This window comes from Neofelis nebulosa, chromosome 8, assembly GCF_028018385.1.
Source record: "Neofelis nebulosa isolate mNeoNeb1 chromosome 8, mNeoNeb1.pri, whole genome shotgun sequence".
Classification (NCBI taxonomy): domain Eukaryota; kingdom Metazoa; phylum Chordata; class Mammalia; order Carnivora; family Felidae; genus Neofelis; species Neofelis nebulosa.
Window position 1 is genome coordinate 132,469,056 of NC_080789.1, and position 18,933 is coordinate 132,487,988.

Here is an 18,933-nt window from a genome sequence, read left to right on the forward strand (position 1 = left end):
GGAACAATTCTCCAGAATGTCTCTGGATCCCTGAAGAGTGGGTCAGCATCTGGAACCAGGGACAGCTGCTTCCTGCTGACCTAGCTAGGCATGTGGGTGGAGGCCTGGCCATTCATTCTCCCGGAAGGCTTCTTAACAGTCCTCCCCCTCAAATATCATGGTCTAAACCCTCGGTTTCAAAGAAGACGGGAAACCCACCCGCCAAAATGGTAATGGCAAGTACTTCAAAGCACCCGGGGCCCTGGGAAAGGAATCACAAGAAAGAATGAAGTGGGAGATTAGGAGGAGTCCCCTCACACCCCCACCCACCCCAGTGAGCGACAGGGGACGCCCGTGGTAGCCTGGTGAGGGAGGGCGTGAGGGGGTCCACAGAGGTTCTCTTCCTATCTATCTAGGAGCCCTGTGCAGAATCATCAGTAATGGCTAAGACTTCCGGCTAAGCAGTGCCCTCCTCCTGAGTGTCTGACGTCAGCTCTCAAGTGCTCCTGCGAATTGAGACGAAAAAGGTAGGCGTGAAAGCTCAGAGGCCAGATGGCGGGGTTCAAACGTGCCAGCAGCGAGTTGGGACTGCTTGACTTCTCGGAACCTCAGTCTCGTCATCTGCAAGGTGACGGCAGTGCCTAGGTCACTGGGCTTTCTTGGGCATAGAATGAAGTCATCTGGGAAGGAAAGCAGTGCCCGACCCAAAAATGGTGCCCAGCAAATAGTAGCCTTTCCATATTGTCTTACAGATGATTTATCAATCGGTCACTTCCTCTAAGATGAGTGACGGGGCCCAGGGACTTGGGAGAAGAGGGAGTAGGAGGCCACGGGGACACGGACAGTGTGAGTTGGGGGGCCAGGGTGCAGGAGCGGGAAGTCTTTGCAGAGTTTCCTCTTGGTGACCCCCCTTTCCCTGCCTGGTGGGCTGTAAAGGGGTCTGCTGGGGTGTCTCAGTAGGAGAGCTCTCTGAGTCCCGGGGGCCTCCTGAGCCCTACTTGTGTTTCCTCTGGTTTCCGTGGTGATGCTCTGTGTCCCCCAGCGTACAACAGAGCTGGCCAAGGCCATAGGCTGTGAAACTTCCGTGTCCCACTAGCAGCCCCCACACCCCACACATCCCCTTTCCTCCCTGTGCAGGTTTTGTGATGGATGGGACACTAGGAAGGAGGAGACTGAGCTGGGTCATTGCGTTGCTTGTTCCCCAGACAGGAGCCTGTACCTCAGACCCACAGACCTTCAGGGACTAAAGGGGAACTTGCTCTAGGGGGTCCCCATTCCCTTGCTGACATCACCACCTGCACGAAATGATTCCCAGCCTGGTGGGTCGGGAAGGCCCGCAACCGTGGATCTCTTTGTTTCCATTTGTTTTAGTGTGAGTGACTTTCGAGGGACCAGTTAGAGACGATCCGCTTTATGTGTGTAAGGCACTTGATAACACTTCTCGTTTGTGGTAAGAACCTCTCTGCTGCTGTCCTTTCGGGGAAATCTTGCCAGTCCGCATGCAGTTAGGGGCTGCTCATAGCTTTCTTGGGCCTGGAATTTAATTCCTTTGCTTTATCACTTTCTTAAAATCAGCTGATTTCTAAGCCATGAAACATGATTGGAGGGGGCTGGGGCTCAGGGGCAGACTGGTGGACAATAGGGGGTGTTCCGTTTTCTCATGGCCCCTGGCAGAGGTCATGGTGGAGCCCTGGTTAGCGAGTACTCCAAGCCCAGAACATTCACCACTTTCTAGCAGCTGCAGACGCATAGGAGTCTGTTTGGCACACATGGCTGAATGCTCACAGCATCTTGGTGAACGTCTGTACCCCAGTTACACGGTCACTGTCAAATCCTTCCCCGTCCCTGTAGACAGAGTCCTTGCTCGGACCCTGTGGTTCACGTGGGACAAATCAGCACAAACCAGGCTGTGGCGAGCAGTCTTCCCTTTTCCTGACAAGCAGCCCCCACAGCTTCTAAAAGCCTCTTCTGGCTCCATTGATCGCACGTGTCCCCTCCCTACCCATGAGATTAGCCATGGAACCTTCTGGAATGACAAATTCCAGAACTCTGGCTTAGTCACAAGGATGCACAAATGAATGTCTAGTCTGTTTACAATGACCACGCCCTGGCAAATCCATTCTTCATGCTCCAGATCTCCCATGGTCAGGAGAAAGTTCTTCCAAAACACTAAAAACTTTGAGGCTATAGTCAGTGACCTTTTTCTCTCCGTTTCTCTGTAGTGACATCGTAGAGGGGCTGGTTTCTCTCCTTCACTTCTCATGGGCCATTAGTGGGAGGAGATGTTCCATTATCTGAGCTCTAATGAGCCCAGTAACTGGAGAAGAAGGGCCTACGGGGGAGATTTAATTTGAAACTCAATGGTCTAGTTATTCTAGTGGGCTTTATTCTGGACCCCAGAGCCCACAGGGTAGGGGTGTCCCATTGTAGTCAGATCCAGGACCTGCAAGTGGTGTTGAGGGCAGCCCGAGGCAGGGAGGGAAGGGAGGAGAGGGGAAGAGGGAGGAAAGTGGAGGGAGGGTGGAGGGAGGAGAGAAGACCCGCTCCAAGGAAGTCCTGCCTGTTGTTTTTGCTCATGATAGTGGCCTTTAAAATTATCCAGGCCCAGGCGACAGTTCCTACATGCTCTGTGATTTTGCAGCTTTAGGGACCTAGTCAGCCTCCTCCAGCTTTTATAGTTAGTTCAAAATGTTCTGGAGAAAAAGTTTGGCTTGCTTGTGAGCAGCTCAATGGCCTACTTCTATATGCTAAGGGGATGGTTCCTGTCTGCTGGTCTAGAGACCACATGGCCGTGGATGTACATTCCATCAAGTACATCCCTCATGGATTCATCCATTCCACTTACATTCACGACCTGCATGAAATATCCCTCTACTGCATACACCACCTCGCTGGGGGGCCGTCGCTCTGATTAGAGCTTCCGCTTCCTCCCCTTCCTCCTCCTCCTCTTGTGTTAAAACGGGGCAGCTGGATCTTCTCTTCCCCAAATTCAGTGTTCCCTCTGGCTTCCTTGGGGTCCAAAGGTCCTTCTCTACTGGCTCTTTGCCAACATCATTTAAGTGTGTTGAAAGCTTTTGCCACTCAAAGAATTCCACTGGCGGTGGGGGGGCTCCTGGGTGGCTCACTCATTTAAGCGTCCGATTCCGGCTCAGGTCATGATCTCACGGTTCGTGGGTCCGAGACCCGTGTCGGGCTCTGTGCTGACAGCTTGGAGCCCGGAGCCTGCTTTGGATTCTGTGTCTCCCTCTCTCTCTGCCTCTCCCCAGCTCGCACTCTCTCTTTCTCTCAAAAATAAATAAGCATTTAAAAAAATTCCACTGGGCTCCCTAGCCTCCCGTATGTGACTCTGTCCTTTAGCCTGAACAAGCCAGGAGCATTAGAATAACAGAATAACTAATAATTAGAATAACAATAGGTAATCCTATTATTGTTGTAATGAAAGAGGCGGATAGATTTTCCTTCTTTTCTTTTCTCAAGGGTTGGTTTGTTTGGGTGCAACTGCTGACTTGGGTTCTGGATTTCATGGATATAAATTTTGCAAGATTTTTGGTTGAAATATGGTAAATAGCGTTAATGATTACTGATCAGAGTGATAAATCAAGTTGATGTATCTAGTGGTGGCATATCATTAAGGGGAGATTTGAACTTTCAATCTTTAACTTAAAAGGTTAATGCTTATATAGCCTCTTAATGACTTTATAGTAGACATGGTGATCGTTTTTCGAAATATGTGAACGGAACCAGTTCCAGTACAATAGGTTTGAAGCTGCGATTAGAGCCTCAAATCTCTGACCATTGGCTGTAATATAGTCCAGGTCGTGTGCCCATTAGGGTTGTTTGATTAAGTCGGCCTGGAGTGGCATCAGTTTTGAGGCCTAGGGATGGGACGGCTTGTGAATGTAGCACGTCTCCGATGAGATTAATATACGATATACGTCCTCTTCCTGTGGAATCATGCCTCCAGTCCTACCCTCCCTTGCAACTGCTCTGACCCAGGGCACCGTGGCCCCAAGACAGTTAATAATCCCCACAGCTGCCCTCTGCCCCTACCTGTTTGGCCACCCTCCCTTGCTGACCACCCACTCTGGTCCCTCCCCCCCCCTTCCCCCCCCAGATTGCTCTCGACGTCCTGGTTGGCCCTTGCTGACCTCTCTCTGCAGTCCTGCAAGATCAGTGCTTCCCGGGGCTCTGTTCTGCCTCTTCATCTGTATCTTGTCCTTTCAGCTGGCATTCACGTCCTCGCAGCGACCCAAACCTAGAGTCACCTCCATCTGCCGCCTGGACTGCCGGCAGCATCCACCCTTGTTCCTTTAATTCATTTTCCACCACAGACGGGAAGGATCTTTCTAGCACGCCGTTTGTCACGTCCTTCTTCTGCCTGAAACTCTTCCATGATCTCAGCTTTCCCTTTCAGGTAAGGTCTAAAGAAAACACTTAACCTGACATACTGGATCCTTCGTGATCACACTTGCTCTTCTCCAGCTGCGTTCATTCTGGAACACTTTTTCCAGAATTGGGTACCTGGCCAGCAAGTAATAGGCTCTTAGGGGCTGAACCGTGGGCCCTAACTTCCAGAATGTGACTGTATTTGGAGACAGGGCCTTTAAAGAAGTACTTAAGCTAAAATGAGGTTGTTGGGTGGGCCCTAACCCATTATGACTGGTGTCCTCATAAGAAGAGGCGATGAGGACACAGACACAGATAAGGGAAGACCGTGTGAGGACACAGGGAGAAGGCGGTAATCTACAAGCCAAGGGGAGAGGCCTTGGAAGAGAGCTGCCCTGCCAACTTCTCGTGTCCTTGCAAGTCCTCAGGGTTCTCTGACAGTAGAAACTTGTGTTTGTCCTGGGGCGCCTGGGGGGCTCAGTCGGTTGAGTGTCTGACTTTGGCTCAGGTCATGATCTTGAAGCTCGTGGGCTGGAAGCCCCACATCAGATTCTCTGCTGTCAGCACAGAACCCACTTCAGATCCTCTGTTTCCACTCTCTCTCTCTCTCTCTCTCTCTCTCTCTCTGCCCCTCCCCCACTCATGCTCTTTCTCTCTCAAAAATAAATAAACATTAACATTTTTTTTTTAATTTTTTTTTAAAGAAACTTGTGTTTGTCCTGCTCATGGCTGTATTCAGCATCTAGCACACCATCTGGTATCTAGAAGACGTACCAGTTAGTGTGGGTGAAATGACTGGCTGAATAAACAAGAGCACTGGTTTTAAAGTATTGAAGGGGTGATCCTCCGAGTGGAAAACCAGCTGCTTCATGCAAGCTGATGTGAGCAGGTGTGAGGACAGCAGCGCAGAGCCCTGATTCCTTGGTCTTCTATGTCTGTATCTTTTGCACGCTTTGTTCTGGAGTAAGCTAAATGAAAACAAAATTTTAAGATATTATAGGAGAGAATGGTGGTGTGGAGTTGATAATCAGATCCTACTCACCTCTTGGGTGAGGATCCTAGCTGGAAAAGAACAGTTAGGAGGAGAGTGTTGACGGAAGGGAGGTGGACTTCGGGAGAGCAGCCACAGGGCCGCAGGGTGGGCTTGGGAGCCTGGGGTGGGTGTGGGGAGGAGACTGCCGGAAAGGCAGGTTTTTGCCAGGAAGACACTTCACCCATGACTCATTCTTCGTTAGGGTCTCCCTGGAACAAAGAGGGCATCCAACAGGCTGTTCCTGTTCAGTAGCTATTGAGTGAGACAGATGAGGAGGGAGGGATTCCAGAAGGTTTCGTGACACACACCTCAGCACACGTCCGTGTAGAACAAATTTCCCCTTGCGGTATTTTGTCCTTTCAAACTCGGGTTGGGAGAGGCACCAATCTCTGGTCTTCCTTTCTCATTTTCCACAGCACCCCCTCTCCTCACCTTTAGGGTGATCCCTCTAGCCCAGGAGCCCACCCCTCCCTGAAATCCCTCCCCTCTGGGCTTGGGCTCTGGCCCATATGTGCATCATGTAACCCCTTTCTGCTGGCACTGGACTGAGATGGGCCCAGGGGCCTGGCCAGATTCTCAGCCCCGGGATTCAGAGATGGCCAGCTGGCTTCTGCACACAGACGTCCCCGGTGTGTGGGATATCTGCCTACCACAGGTCATGTCCAGCTGCGTGGGCTGAGAGGTGAGGGCACTGAGCTACAGAGAGAGGGGAACAGAGCAGGAGAAGAGGGTGCAGGAGGAGGGGATGGGAGCAGGAAGAAACGGGGAGGCCTTTGTTTCTGGAGATGTTTGAGGTCTTTGTTTCAGAACTTCCCTTAGGCCTGCCCAAGCACATTTATTTCCATGAATCTCACTCTGTCCCTACAGTCTGTCACTCTTTGTCTCTTAGGCTTGTGTTAACTGGTTTCTCTCCTTGTGACCAAAGGCACCTGCGACCTTTTGCTTTTCTCCCTGCTCTTTGCTTTTTTCTCTCTCCCCTGCTGGCCTCTCTTCCCTCCCCTTCCCCTTCCCCTTCCCCTTCCCCATTGCCATCCCCTTCCCCATTCCCTTCCCTTCCCTTCCCTTCCCCTTCCCTTCCCTTCCCTCCCTTTCTCTTCCCTGCCTCTTCGTTTTCCCTCCCCTCCCCTCCCCTCCCCTTCCCTCCCCTCCCCTCCCCTTCCCTTCTCTTCTCTTCCCTCCCCTTCTCTTCCCTGCCTCTTTGTTTTCTCTTCCCCTTCCCTCCCTTCACTGAGCCTAAGAGAAGGGAAGTATTGGGGAGGAACTAAGGCACTGTGGTCAGTTCTTCTGGGCCTCAGCCGTTTGGAGGGGGCTTCCACACTCCTTTTGCTGGCCTCCCCTAACTCACATCCCCAAATCCAGATCTGCTTTCTTTGAGCTAATAAGTATATTTCTCTTGTGTTCCCAAGTTCAAAGCTGCTACCCTAGCAATGGAAATAAGCACTCATTTTTATATAGTTATAGCTGGGGCCATTTTCATTTATATTTTTATATGTGTTGCTTTTCCCCAGCAGATCCTAAAGAAGATATTAGTTCCCAGGGAGGGTCCTATTGTCCTCATCGGGTAGAAGCGACACAGCATGCGTGTGTATATCTATGTTATATATAGAATAGAATCGCAGCGGTGCGATTTTAATGAAAGAGGGAGGAAATAAAACCCTTTAAAACACTTTGCTTGATCAAAATTTCTCAGCCCTCTATTTCATATTTGTTAATCTTTCTGGAAGAAAAGTACTACAGTAATGACTAAGGCATGCTGGGCTTGGCCTCTTTTTATTGAAAATGTTGTGCTTTTTTAAGGAGTTTAATTTGAGCAGCAGTGTTGGTCAGGCTGGCTTTAATCACCGCCTTCCATCTGAGTGGTGAGCGCACGGAGCTCAGAGTCGCGGAATGGAGTGGTGGCTGGGTGCGAGCAGGGGAAGCCTTCTTCCCCTGGGGGGATCTCGATTCCCTTTATCTAGCTTAGTTTTTCTTTTTTAGTGAACGTACATTTAAAATACAGGGCGAAAATAAAATAAAATAAAATGAAATAAAATAAAATAAAATAAAATAAAATAAAATACAGGGCAAACAGGATTTCCAGAGCACTGAGTGGTGTGAAAGCCTACTATTATTTATTTTTCCATGACAAAACTTCCTTTTGAGTCGTTGTCCCATTGGTTTCCTGCCCTCCCGGTGTCCCTGCTGGCTTGTGGGAATCAAAGACCCCCCCCCCCCCCCCCCCCCCCCCCCCGCCCCCTGCATAGTGGCCCCTGGGTGGCTCAGTCGGTTAAGCGGCAGGCTCTTGGTTTTGGCTCAGGTCATGATCTCACTACTTCATGGGTTTGAGCCCCGCATTGGGCTCTGTGCCATCAGTGCAGAGCCTGCTTGGGATTCTCTTTTTCTGCCCTTCTCTGCCCCTTCCCCACTTATGCTGTCTCTTTCTTTCTCAAAATAAATAAATAAACTTAAAGAAAATGAAACAAAAATAAAATTAAAATGTTAAAAAAAAAAGCAGACCCCCACACGGATAGAACGGGGATACAAGCAGGTGCTGGCATTGGTGGTTTATGTCAGTATGCCTTTGGTTTGTGCCAGCCCTGCCCGAAGGATATCCGTGTCTGCCATAACCTCACATCCATCACCCTGTCTCCTCCCAAGGAATGTCTTCAGGGTCCCTTAGGCTATGTCTCGAATGGGTGACTCCATGGCCCACCTACTGGTGCTAGATATCAGCTGTCCCTTGTCCTCTGGCCCCAGCATTTGTGGGAACAGCCTCTACTTCTGTCTTGCACCAACTTGGGAGCAGAACTCAAAGTGTTTATTCATTCCTTCATATGATAGCGGTAGTTTCCATAGTAGGATTTGCAGGCACCCTCGTAGGGGAGATGGGGGTTTACATCACAGCAAACTATCTAAAGACCTTTGAGATGTTTTGTGGCTCTAAACCTTTTCTCTGAGTGCTTTTTTATCTCCCTGTCCCCAGGAGGCACCTGACCTGGGTGGCTGCCCTCTCCTCATTCACGCAGCGCACAGTGGGTTTGCCCCAGCCTCTACTCCCGAACCTGCCCCAAAACCCTCGCTCCAGGTTTCCAAGGTTAACCAGACCCAATTTCTATAAAAGGGGGTTACATGATGGTCTCTGATGATTATGTCACTCTCCATAAGTGACTTCTCAAAACACTGATTTCAAGGAGATTTCTCTGCCTGAGAGAAATAATTGAAAAAATTTTTTTCATCAATGACTTTTCATTTGGTAGTTGTAAATGATGTGTCACATTTAACACTCATTAGACTCTACCCCTTTGGATTCCCATAAATATCATGCTGTCCATTAATGCGTTCAGGAAATTCTTTTTTTTTTTAATGTTTATTTTTGAGAGAGAGAGTGTGAGCAGGGGAGGGGCAGAGAGAGAGAGCGGTAGAGGATCCGAAGCGGGCTCTGAGCTGAGAGCAACGAGCCCGACATGGGGCTCGAACTCATGAACTGTGAGATCATGACCTGAGCTGAAACCAGACTCTCAACTGACTGAGCCACCCACGCACCCCAGAAAATTCTTTTTCAACACCCTCTCTTTGCCAAGCACTGGTCTGGAAAACTGGCTGGGGACAACTTGGAAGAATGGAGGGGAGGCCATGTGGAGGAGTTGGGGTGGCTACCAGCACATGTTGGTTGTCTAACCAATCCACCAGCCTCCTGCCTGGTTTTGAAGTCTTCCCATTGCTGATGAGGAAAAGCTCACAGCTCTTGACCTGGTGTGCGAGGCCCGCGGCAGTCCGGTACCTCCTACCACACTTCCGCACTTTAGCCAGACTGGTTATTCCCATACAATGCCATTAATTGGGTGTTCTTAATGTGGTTCCTTAAATTATCGGTCTCTTGAGTACTTTAGGATCTTTCAACGGTCCGCGACTAGGGCCTGTTCTCCAAGCCCACATTCCGTCTGTGGATGGCAAATCTTTGGGAGCGGCAGGAGTCTATACTGCCTGGCCCTGCTGCCTGAGACCTTCCCCGCTGGCTGGGTTGAGTTGGAAACTGTGGGCATGAATAGCCAAGGTCAGAAGCCACAGTGTCGCTGGATAGAGATGCAACTATGAGTAATGGCTAACACCTGGGAGGGATGAGCATTTGTCCTAATGACCTGGGCCACTTTGCCAGGCCGGGGTGCGACACAACTTCTCTTACCCTTGTGCCACCTCTGGAATTCGTGGCTCAGCACAGTGTGCTTCGCGGGGCATCTATCCTGAACCTGCATCAGGGGCCGGACTCTCTGGAGTCCCGCAGTGGACCCCGGGGCAAGACACTGCTTGGGGATGACCGGAGAGGGGTGTCAGCATGGGATCTGACATCTGGCATAGCGAGGCATGTCTCCCCCTCTCTGATTTGCACCTGTCTCCCCTCTGGTGCCACCAGCCGGGGAGCTGGGCACAGGAGCCATGGGGGAAGCACTGAGCATCACTGAGGCCTGGTCCAACCTGTCCAACCTGTGACCCTAACTTATCTTCTGACTGACTCACATCTTCCCCAACACCAAGCATATTTCTCAGGCTGTATGTGCCCTGCATATACCCCCTTAATACCCTGCTATCCATATCATAGGAAACCAGAATGGGAGGGTGGTGCCCTGAGTCGGGCCTGGCTCCCTGTCCTAAGAGTGGAGTTTGGAGCTCCCCCACCCCCACTCTGTTTGGGGCAGCTGCTGTCCTCTCTCTCTGTGTGCTATTTCTCTTTTAGTCTCTAAGACCTGAGCTTGTAGCATTTCTCTTTCTTTAAAATACCTGCGGCCTGCTCTGTCTCTCCTCCTCTGCCCAGAATGATCTTAAAGACTCTGGAGGACCCTCAGGCAGTTCATGAAGCCCGAGGCTTGTTGTTAACACTGTGACTGTCTCCAGTGAACTCCTGGCTGGGCCCTGCTGACACTCTCTGCCTCCTTTTCACTGCCTTGTCCGGGAGTCTCTCCAGTCTCATCTCTGACTCTGGGCCCTTCACCCCCTTTCTGCCAGCAGGTAAGAAATTTAACTTGGCTTTTCCCAGGACTCTTTTCTCCGACAGACCTGCCTCCCCTCCTGGAAGATATCTTGGCTTGAAAATGTGGGGTCCGAAGAAGAGGCTCACACTCTAGCTCTGTGGGACCCTCAGCGTGATTCCAACACAGTGGGACCTTGAATCAAAGTTTGGAGAGCCAAGATGGCGGCCTCTCCCACACTTCTCATGGCACTCAAGCTCCTTAGCTCCCAGGATATGAAGCAAAGTGTGGCTAGGAGAGGACCCAGAGGACTTGTTATTTTTTTCAGCCATTAACAATGGCTCATGGCCCATGCTCAAGATGATTCTCTTACTTGGGTTGACTGGAGCTGGGACCTACTCCACACCCTCAGCTGTGACCAACTCGGCCACCATCCCTCTAAAGCAAACATATGTGAGTAGGGGGATACCAAGGATGTTCACATAGATCTTAAGGTCTTTGGTGAGAGATCTAAACTTCAGAGGTGGGAATAGAGGAAAAATCAGGTGTTAGATACCCACCCTCACCCCGAATCCTCCACCCTGGTCTAGAATTCCTGTGCCTTATACCATCAAAGAACGTGGCCATCTTGGCCTAGACCTTTGGGATGACCCCTCATAGACGTCCCCTGGGCCACCCTTTCTGCTTTACTGGCTACTTCTTTACTCTCCACACAGTTTTTCTGCCCCTTTAACTCCTTCCTCTTTCTCCAAGACCCCTTATTCTCCTCTGCCCCGCCCCCCCCCTCCGCCTCCATCAGAATTTGAGGAATTTCAAGTTTTTTCCACTGGCTTGTGAGCTTTCACTGCCTATGGATACAGCCATGAGCCACTTACAGCAACCATTCTACTCCTTGGTGGAATGAAAGGGGGTAGCGGTGGTGATCTTCTGCTCCCAGTGACAGCTGTCTTTTCCTTGTATTTACTTGAAGTTCCTAAAGCCAATCAGATTCATCTCAAATTGCAAGGGGTGATTTCTGCCCCAAGTCCTATCGCTTTCACATTTGAGATTCAGAGCCGCTCTGCTGGCGTAAATGAGCTTATTATGCTGTAGAAAGTCTGCACGATGCACCCCCAGCTCTGCCCCCTGACTTTGGGTTACCTTTGTGAAACCTTCTTCCGTTATTTTGGCACTTCTGAAGGGCCCAGGCCCAACCCCTCTCTGGTCATAGGACAGGGTGAGGGTTGGGGTGGGGCACACTTAAAATTGGAAATTACTCAGAGGTGATCTTCTCTGAGACCTGCCATCTTGTAGACAAGAAGCCTGAGGTTCAGAGAAGTTAAGTGACCTGCCAAATCCCATTGTCAACAGACTGCTGGCAGAACTGGGAGTGGAAGCTGTCCCACTCTACTCTACAACCAAGTGCTCTTTCTGTCCCCTCCACCTTATGCACGGGCACAATTTCTGGGCTGGGTTAGCACCGATGACTTCTAATGAGGCAGAGCCCATCCTTCCAAAGCCCCCGGCATTGGTACCCAGCTTCTCCAGCACCCTCATCGGGGAAATGCCATCTCCTGAGGCAGCCCACACACCTTCGATGAAAATGTCTCTTCTTTACCGAACTGAAATTTGTCTTTTTGGTGCTTGCACCTGGTTCCGCCTCGCAGGATTGTACAGAGTCACTCTGATCCCTCCTGCAGTGACCACACATCTCATAGGAAGCCTGCAGTCTGTCCCTTTGTTTTCTCTTCTTCAAGTGAAACAACCCTGTTTCCTGTCTATGATGCTGAAACTAATGTTGATGTATGTGTGTTTCTCTCCCCACAGCGCCAGTTACCTCAGTTCTGGCGTGGTCTGCTTGCAGAGAGAGCCTCGGGTCCCACAGGTTGAGGGCTGGCTCCTTCAAGACCGCCCCTCCCTCCATGCAAGGTTGTTACTCAGCTTTTCTGACTGGCTATATAGGTCAGAGGTTCTAACAACCCCTGCTTTGGGTTCAATGAACTTGCTGGAGGGGCTCGGAGAACTCAGAGAAACAATCTACTGACTAGATTCCCGGTTTATAATGAAGGATATTAAGGGAACAGCCAGATGGGAGAGAGGCACAGGGCAGAGAATGGAGAAAGGGCTCTGTGCTTCCTCTATGCGTTCACCAACCCAAAAGCTCCCTGAACATGTCCTTTTGCGTTTTTATGAAGGCTTCATTACATAGGCATGATTGATTAGGTCACTGGCCTTTGGCAACTGACTCAATCTCCAGCTCCTCTCCCTGACCCAGAGGTCAGTGGAGGGACTGAAAGTTCCAACCGTCCAATCACACGGTTGGCTCCCTTGGTGACCAGCCTCCAACCTTAGGTGAACTTGGTGCTTTCCAAAAGTCGCCTCATTAACATGACAATGACACCTTTATTGCTTTCACCCCCTAGGAATTTCCAAGGGTTTTAGGAGCTCTGTGCCAGGAACAGGGACAAAGACCAAATTTATATTTATCGATAAATCACGACATCACAGTCTTCCATTGTGGGAAACCTCATTCCTAGGGCTCCTCTTTCCTGTCCATGTGGGGCTGAGATCCAGATATTGTCTGGCAGGTCCGGAGTCCCGACGGTCATCTGCTACCCTGGGTGGCCACGCTGTCCTGCTCTCCCCTTTCAGACCACCCCAGGGCAGCTGAGCCGGAGAGGAGGCCACCGTGTTCTTCTGTCACCTGCCCCCGCGGCTTCCCAAGCTATCCCTCTGCTCTGCGTGGCCAGGAGTGGAGACGGCCGAGGAGCAAGACACCAGATGCTGCTGCTAGGGTTTGGCATTGGAGAGGGTGGCTCACCTCGCCTGGCCCCCGGCGGGGGGAGCGCCGGGGAGGGACCTGCTTCTGAAGAACACAGATAGAAAGGTCCAGCGAGGAACACTCTTCACGCAGCAATTAACAGGCCAGAGTGGCACCGAGTGGATGTTGCAGTCTTGTGGCTGGGGCATGGTGCCATCAGGGCTTGGGCTCCAGAAGGGGCCAGCCGCACGTTCCCACAAAAGGTTGAGCAGCTGGCATTACTGGTGGAAAAGCCAGTTTTCGAAGGGTGATTTCTTGGCTCCTCTAATTAATGAGAAGCAGAGATTTCAGGATGGCAAATAGAACTCCCTCTGGCCGGATGCACAGATTTTTGCTCTTTTGCTTCCTTGTTTTTCATGCCTCTAAGTCTTTGCGAAAGACTAAATAATAATCATAATAATCATAAGTCTTTGGGGAGGCTCCAGTTTTCAAATGGAATAGAAACACACAGGGCTGAACGGAGGGGCTCCGAGAGGCTCCCAGGCCCCACGCCTTGCCCTGGAAAGCACGGAGCCCAGACCCTCTCTCCCTTGGCCTCCCTGCTATAATCTTCCTTAAACACAGACTGGATGTTTTCAGTGCTCTCAGAAATTCCTAAAGAGTCTCCACTTCCCTGTGGAGTAGGATCCAAATGCCCCCCACTGGGATCCAAAAGTCCTCTGTGGTTCCCCATTCTTCCAGGTCAAGCTAAGCCCCGTTTCTAAAAAAAAAAAAAAAAAATTTCCTAGGGGTACACGATGTTCTCATCTTCAAACCCTTTGTGGGCCGGGTGGGGACCCAGGGTGCCGTGTCCCTTCTTGTGCCAGAGTGGAGGGCTCAGCCCAGCCCAGCAGGCAGCCTTGCTCTGGAGCCCCTGGCTCTCCTACCAGAGATCTCAGAGTCAAAGAGTGTCAGAGCTTGGTCTAACCTGGCCACTTTATGAAGGAGATAGTGAGGTCCAGAGAGGGCCAGGGGCAAACTCCACATCACCCAGCCAGCTACTGGCTGTGTCTCCCGCTGCCATGCTGGGAGCCTGGGGTTACTCTCCTAAGTTCCCCTTGGTTGATTATTCTCCCCTGGCTGATTATTCTCCACTGTGTCTGACGGTGGCTTGTAAGGGGAAGTGAATTCAGCGTGAACAGGTATTATTGGAAGAGAGATGCATGGAGAATGGGTGATGGGTTGTTGGTTTTTTGGGTTTCTTTTTTGTTATTTTTTTCCATTTCCTTGGTGACCTGTGCCCCATTCGTTCTCACTGTTTGCAGAGGTGGTCCCATCATCATCCCGAGGCCTGGCTGGGGCTGGATGGGCTGGCCTCCCACGGTGGCCCAGACTGCTGCTCCTCGTGATCTCAGGTGATTGTCCCCCCATAAACGTGATGGATGGCCCCTTACCAGACTGTAAATCCCAAAGTAAGCAGTTTGAACTCACCTGCAAATCAGCTCTTCTCTGTCCTGCCCCCCTGACCCTGTGAACGTGTGATGCAGCAGCCACCGTTCCCGGGATTCATGACTTTAATTACGTTTCTTCCAGGGGTCTGAGTTTATTGTGGAGGCTGCTGGGCTGGTGGATTCCTTCTTCCCTGTGCTCACCCCAGAGGAGTTGCCACAAAGTGCTGATCTTCTGGTCTCATTGAAAGTAACACATTCGCGTGAACGGGGCCCCGGGAGAGCATTTCCACGCCCAAGTCGCCGAAGCGTTTGCGGAAAGCTGCGGGCCAGGTGGGAGTATCTAGGACTGCGCTCTAGTCCCAGATCCGCCACCCGGCCTCCTTTGCCACCTGAGGCTGGTCCTGTGACTTCTGGTCTCACCTTTCTCCTTCGTAAACGGTCTGTGCCCCCACTCCCGGCTCTTCGGGAACTGACACAGTGATGGGGGAGCCCTCGGTCCAAACGGTGCAAATGCTTATTAAGCGAGTGCCCACGTGGGCCAGGCCGCTTCACGCTCACAGAACTCAGTATAACCTGCTTAACACAGGACAAATCCAAAGTTCAGAGGGGTTCAGTGATTTCCCCAAGATCACATAGCTGTGGAGTGCACAAGCAGCATGGAAGCCAGGTCTGTCTGTGTCCACAATCAGCATTCTTAACCGTAGGACTGTGCTGCCTCTTAGAACTTAGAACTTCAGCTCCTCGGTCTCCCAGATCAGTAAAATGGGGCAATGATGTCGGTGTCTACCCTCCCTCACATGGATACTATGGGGCTAAGGGAACTTGAAGGCTCTTTGGAGGAAAATTCCAAATCTGCTCAATTTTACCAGCCCCCTACAACGACTATTCCTCCACCAGCAGATTACCTGGCCTGGACAGAGGTCGCCGGCCCGGGAGGCCTGCCTGGGTCTCTCAGTCATCCCTGCACGCTCTGTGCTAATGGAGGGAAACCCTTAAAATCTCCAGCATCAGATCCTCATGTATGAAATCAGAAGCTTTTCGAATATTTCTATGCCCAGGCCCGCCCCCAGACCGATCTGCCGGGCCCGTGAGTGAATCACATGTGCACATGGCTGAGAACCGCCAGCCCCATGGCCTCCAGGGTCCCTGCCAGCTCCAGATTGCTGTGTTTTTATAATTTAGTGAGTGTCTACTATAATTCCAGCGTCAAATTAATTTATGATCTACCCTTGAACTGAATTAAAACCAGCGCCTAGGGAAGTAGCCCGATTATGAGGGCAGGAGCTTGGAATCAGGTGTTCCCAGTTTTGAGCCTGGCCCCATGCCAGCCCAGTTACTATGAAAACGGAGACACCACTTTCCTCTTTCCCTTCCCCACCCCACTTTCTCTTCTGGCAAATAGGGTGTTGCCTCCTCAGCAAAATTTTCGAGAATGTAAAACCCAGGTGGGATGTCTAGCCGGGCAACGAGGACTGATAGATTAAACCAGCTGTCTCTGCACAGACCAACTTCCTCTGCCCTCAGTTTTGTTAGCACCTTATGGTACGTTATTCCAGGCTGAAATGAACTTCGGTTCTGCAGCAGTTGTCGCTGTTAAAAATCATTCGTGACACCCTGTGAGGAAATTGAAGTCCCCCTGGAATGTCACTGAGTCTGTCCCTTTATTTTCAGCAACAAGGCTGGGCCCTTGGTCACATACCCCCCAGTGGAGGCAAACATTTCACAAGTGGGCAGAAGTGAGACAGTCTAGGGCTCTGGGGTCTAGTGGGCTGGGTCCCATTCCACTCTGCTACTCCTTAGCCATGTGACCTTGAGGCCATTGCTTAAACTTCTGGAGCCTCTGTTTTACTCTCTCTAAAATGGGAATTAAACAGTGGCACTTGCAAGGGTTCTGTGTGAAGATAAAATGATACAATTCCATAAAACGTACCCAGCCTTGACTGGCCAGAAGAGGCAGCATGGGCTCAGTGCCAGCCCTGGGGGAAAAGACAGCTCCAGCTGTGACCTGCAGGTATTTCCTCCTCGCTCTGGGGCATCCTTGGGAGGAAGACACAGCAGGTGTCCTGTCTCAGGCTCACCTTCCTCAAACACAAGGGGCAACATCTTGTTCATTCAGTAGAATGGGAGGGACTACTGGATGAAGCAGGATTAGAACAAAAGTCTCCACGTTGTTTTTGGGGGGGAGGGATGATTTTCATTCATGCATGCATTCAACAGATGTTTTTTGAGAAACTACTTGGGTTTTTTGTTTTTTATTTTAATAATTCTTTTAAGTTTATTTATGTATTTTAAGAGAGAGAGGCAGGGCGGGGCAGAGAGAGAGAGAGAGAGAGAGAGAGAATCCCAAGCAGGCTCTGCACTGTCAGCACAGAGCCTGACATGGGGCTCAAACTCATGAACACCAAGACCATGACCTGAGCTGAAATCAAGAGTCAGCCACTTAACCGACTGAGCCACCCAGGTGTCCCTTGAGAACCCACTTTGTACCAGGCACTCCTCTATGTCCAGGGTTGACAAACTTTCTCTGTAAGGGACGAGACAGTCTTTATGGATTGTGTCATGACTACTTTGCCATGTAATTTGAGAGCAGCCATAGATAATCCATGATCAAATGAGCACATTCAACAAAACAGGCTGCAGGCCAGATTTGACCCGGGCCATAGTTTGCTGGAAACTGGCCATGATGAGGGGCTTTACCCCATGGGAAATTACCCCATGGAAATGAGCGGTGGCTGGGAAACCAGTTGTTGACCATTTGCCAGAGCACCAGTGGTATAAGGAATGGAAAGTGCAGGGGTTCAGCGCCTGAAGGACTGGTTATGGGGAGCCCCAGTGACACTTGAGCCAACACTGGAAGGCTATCTGGGGAGAGAGATTTTTGACATTGAGAAAGTAGCTATGGCAGAACCTGTGTGGCATGCTGGAGGACCAGCAAGGAGGTCAAGGTGGCTGCAGGCAGTCAGCAAGAGGGAAGATGGCAGGAGATCGGGTTTGAGATGGGTAGGCAGAGAGGAAGAGATATAGACTGTGGGCAGCACAGTCAGGAGTGGAAGCTACCACAGAACTCCAGGCGGAAAATATGGCAGCTCTGTTCTCGGGTCACAGTGGACGCATGAGAAGACGTAGTGCCACCATGATATGCTGACAAATCAGATGTTGAATCCAAGGCAAAGAGAGGCGGGAGCCAAGTGCTCAGGCTTTTGGGCTGAGTAACTGCAGAGAGGGAGTTGTGATCAACTGAGGGAAGATCAGATAGAGTTTTGACAATAGTTTGAAAGGTCTATTTGAAGTCGTAAGAAAGATGTTGACGAGACAGTTGGATATTCAAGTTTGTAGTTCAGAAGAGAGATCCCGGCTCCAGAGTGAGAGTGAGAGTTGTCCACATATGGCTGGTATTTAACTCGAGGCCAGCAAATGAGTGAGTATAGATGATCCCTAGGAGAGATTAAGTGATCACGTGTTGGGCACCCCAATGTTTGCAACTTGAGGGCGTGTGAAGAAGATGGAAATGAGTGGCCACTAAAGCAGAAAGAAATTATTTTCTTTTCCAAATAAAAAACTCTGGAAATCATAATTCAAAGTCGGCTCAAATTCGCCCTACCCTGGGCATCTTGCAGAAAGAACCACTCCAGCTCAGCGGACTCTCTCCTCCCATGAGCACCACCAGGAGTTCCTGTACAGGTCACCCATTTGACGCCTCTCCCATGCTGTCTTGGGTCCAGCTCGCTGTCCTAACAGGAGGTTTTGCCATCCACCTGGGGTCTAAACCCCTTGAGGGCAGTGACCATGCCCTGGACCTCTGTGTCCCCACATGGTCTGGTGAGCAACTCTGCACACAGATAAATGCACACTAAGTAATTAGCAGATGGGAGAGGTTAGAGATAGTGACAGGACTCAGACTTACTGAGCAATGTTTACTGGGCACCTAGGACATGCGGGCCACAGGGCATGAGCTCCTAGGAGAACCAAATTGTTTTGAAAAAATCTGTCAGAGGGGCTCCTGGGTGGCTCAGTCGGTTGAGCATCCGACTTCAGCTCAGGTCACGATCTCGCGGTCCGTGAGTTTGAGCCCCGCGTCGGGCTCTGGCCTGATGGCTCAGAGCCTGGAGCCTGCTTCCGATTCTGTGTCTCCCTCTCTCTCTGCCCCTCCCCCGTTCATGCTCTGTCTCTCTCTGTCTCAAAAATAAATAAACTTAAAAAAAAATCTATCAGAATGTCAGATCACAGAAGGGTTCTAGGAGAAAAAAGATCAAAAAAGAATGTCTTTGGCTTCTGGAGGGAAAACCTCAGGGAAGACCCGAGGGTTGGCTGACCCCAATGCCATGCAATCCCAGACTTCCAGACAAGATCCATGAGACTACTGTTCGCTTGCTGGGCAAACCTTGGCCTCCCTTATATTCCTCTGGAAATGCAGGAGGTGGT

General features: G+C 50.7%; 1 long non-coding RNA gene across 1 annotated transcript in view; it reads left to right on the top strand.

The window, feature by feature from the left end:
* Window positions 1-240: 240 nt before the first annotated feature.
* Window positions 241-18,933, top strand: part of LOC131483605 (uncharacterized) — a 30,529-nt gene continuing 11,836 nt past the window's right edge. Inside the window, exons 1-5 of the long non-coding RNA XR_009247801.1 lie at window positions 241-506; window positions 4,204-4,393; window positions 10,188-10,381; window positions 12,148-14,475; window positions 14,654-14,841. This is a non-coding gene — a long non-coding RNA (uncharacterized LOC131483605). The remainder of the gene's footprint in view (window positions 507-4,203; window positions 4,394-10,187; window positions 10,382-12,147; window positions 14,476-14,653; window positions 14,842-18,933) is intronic.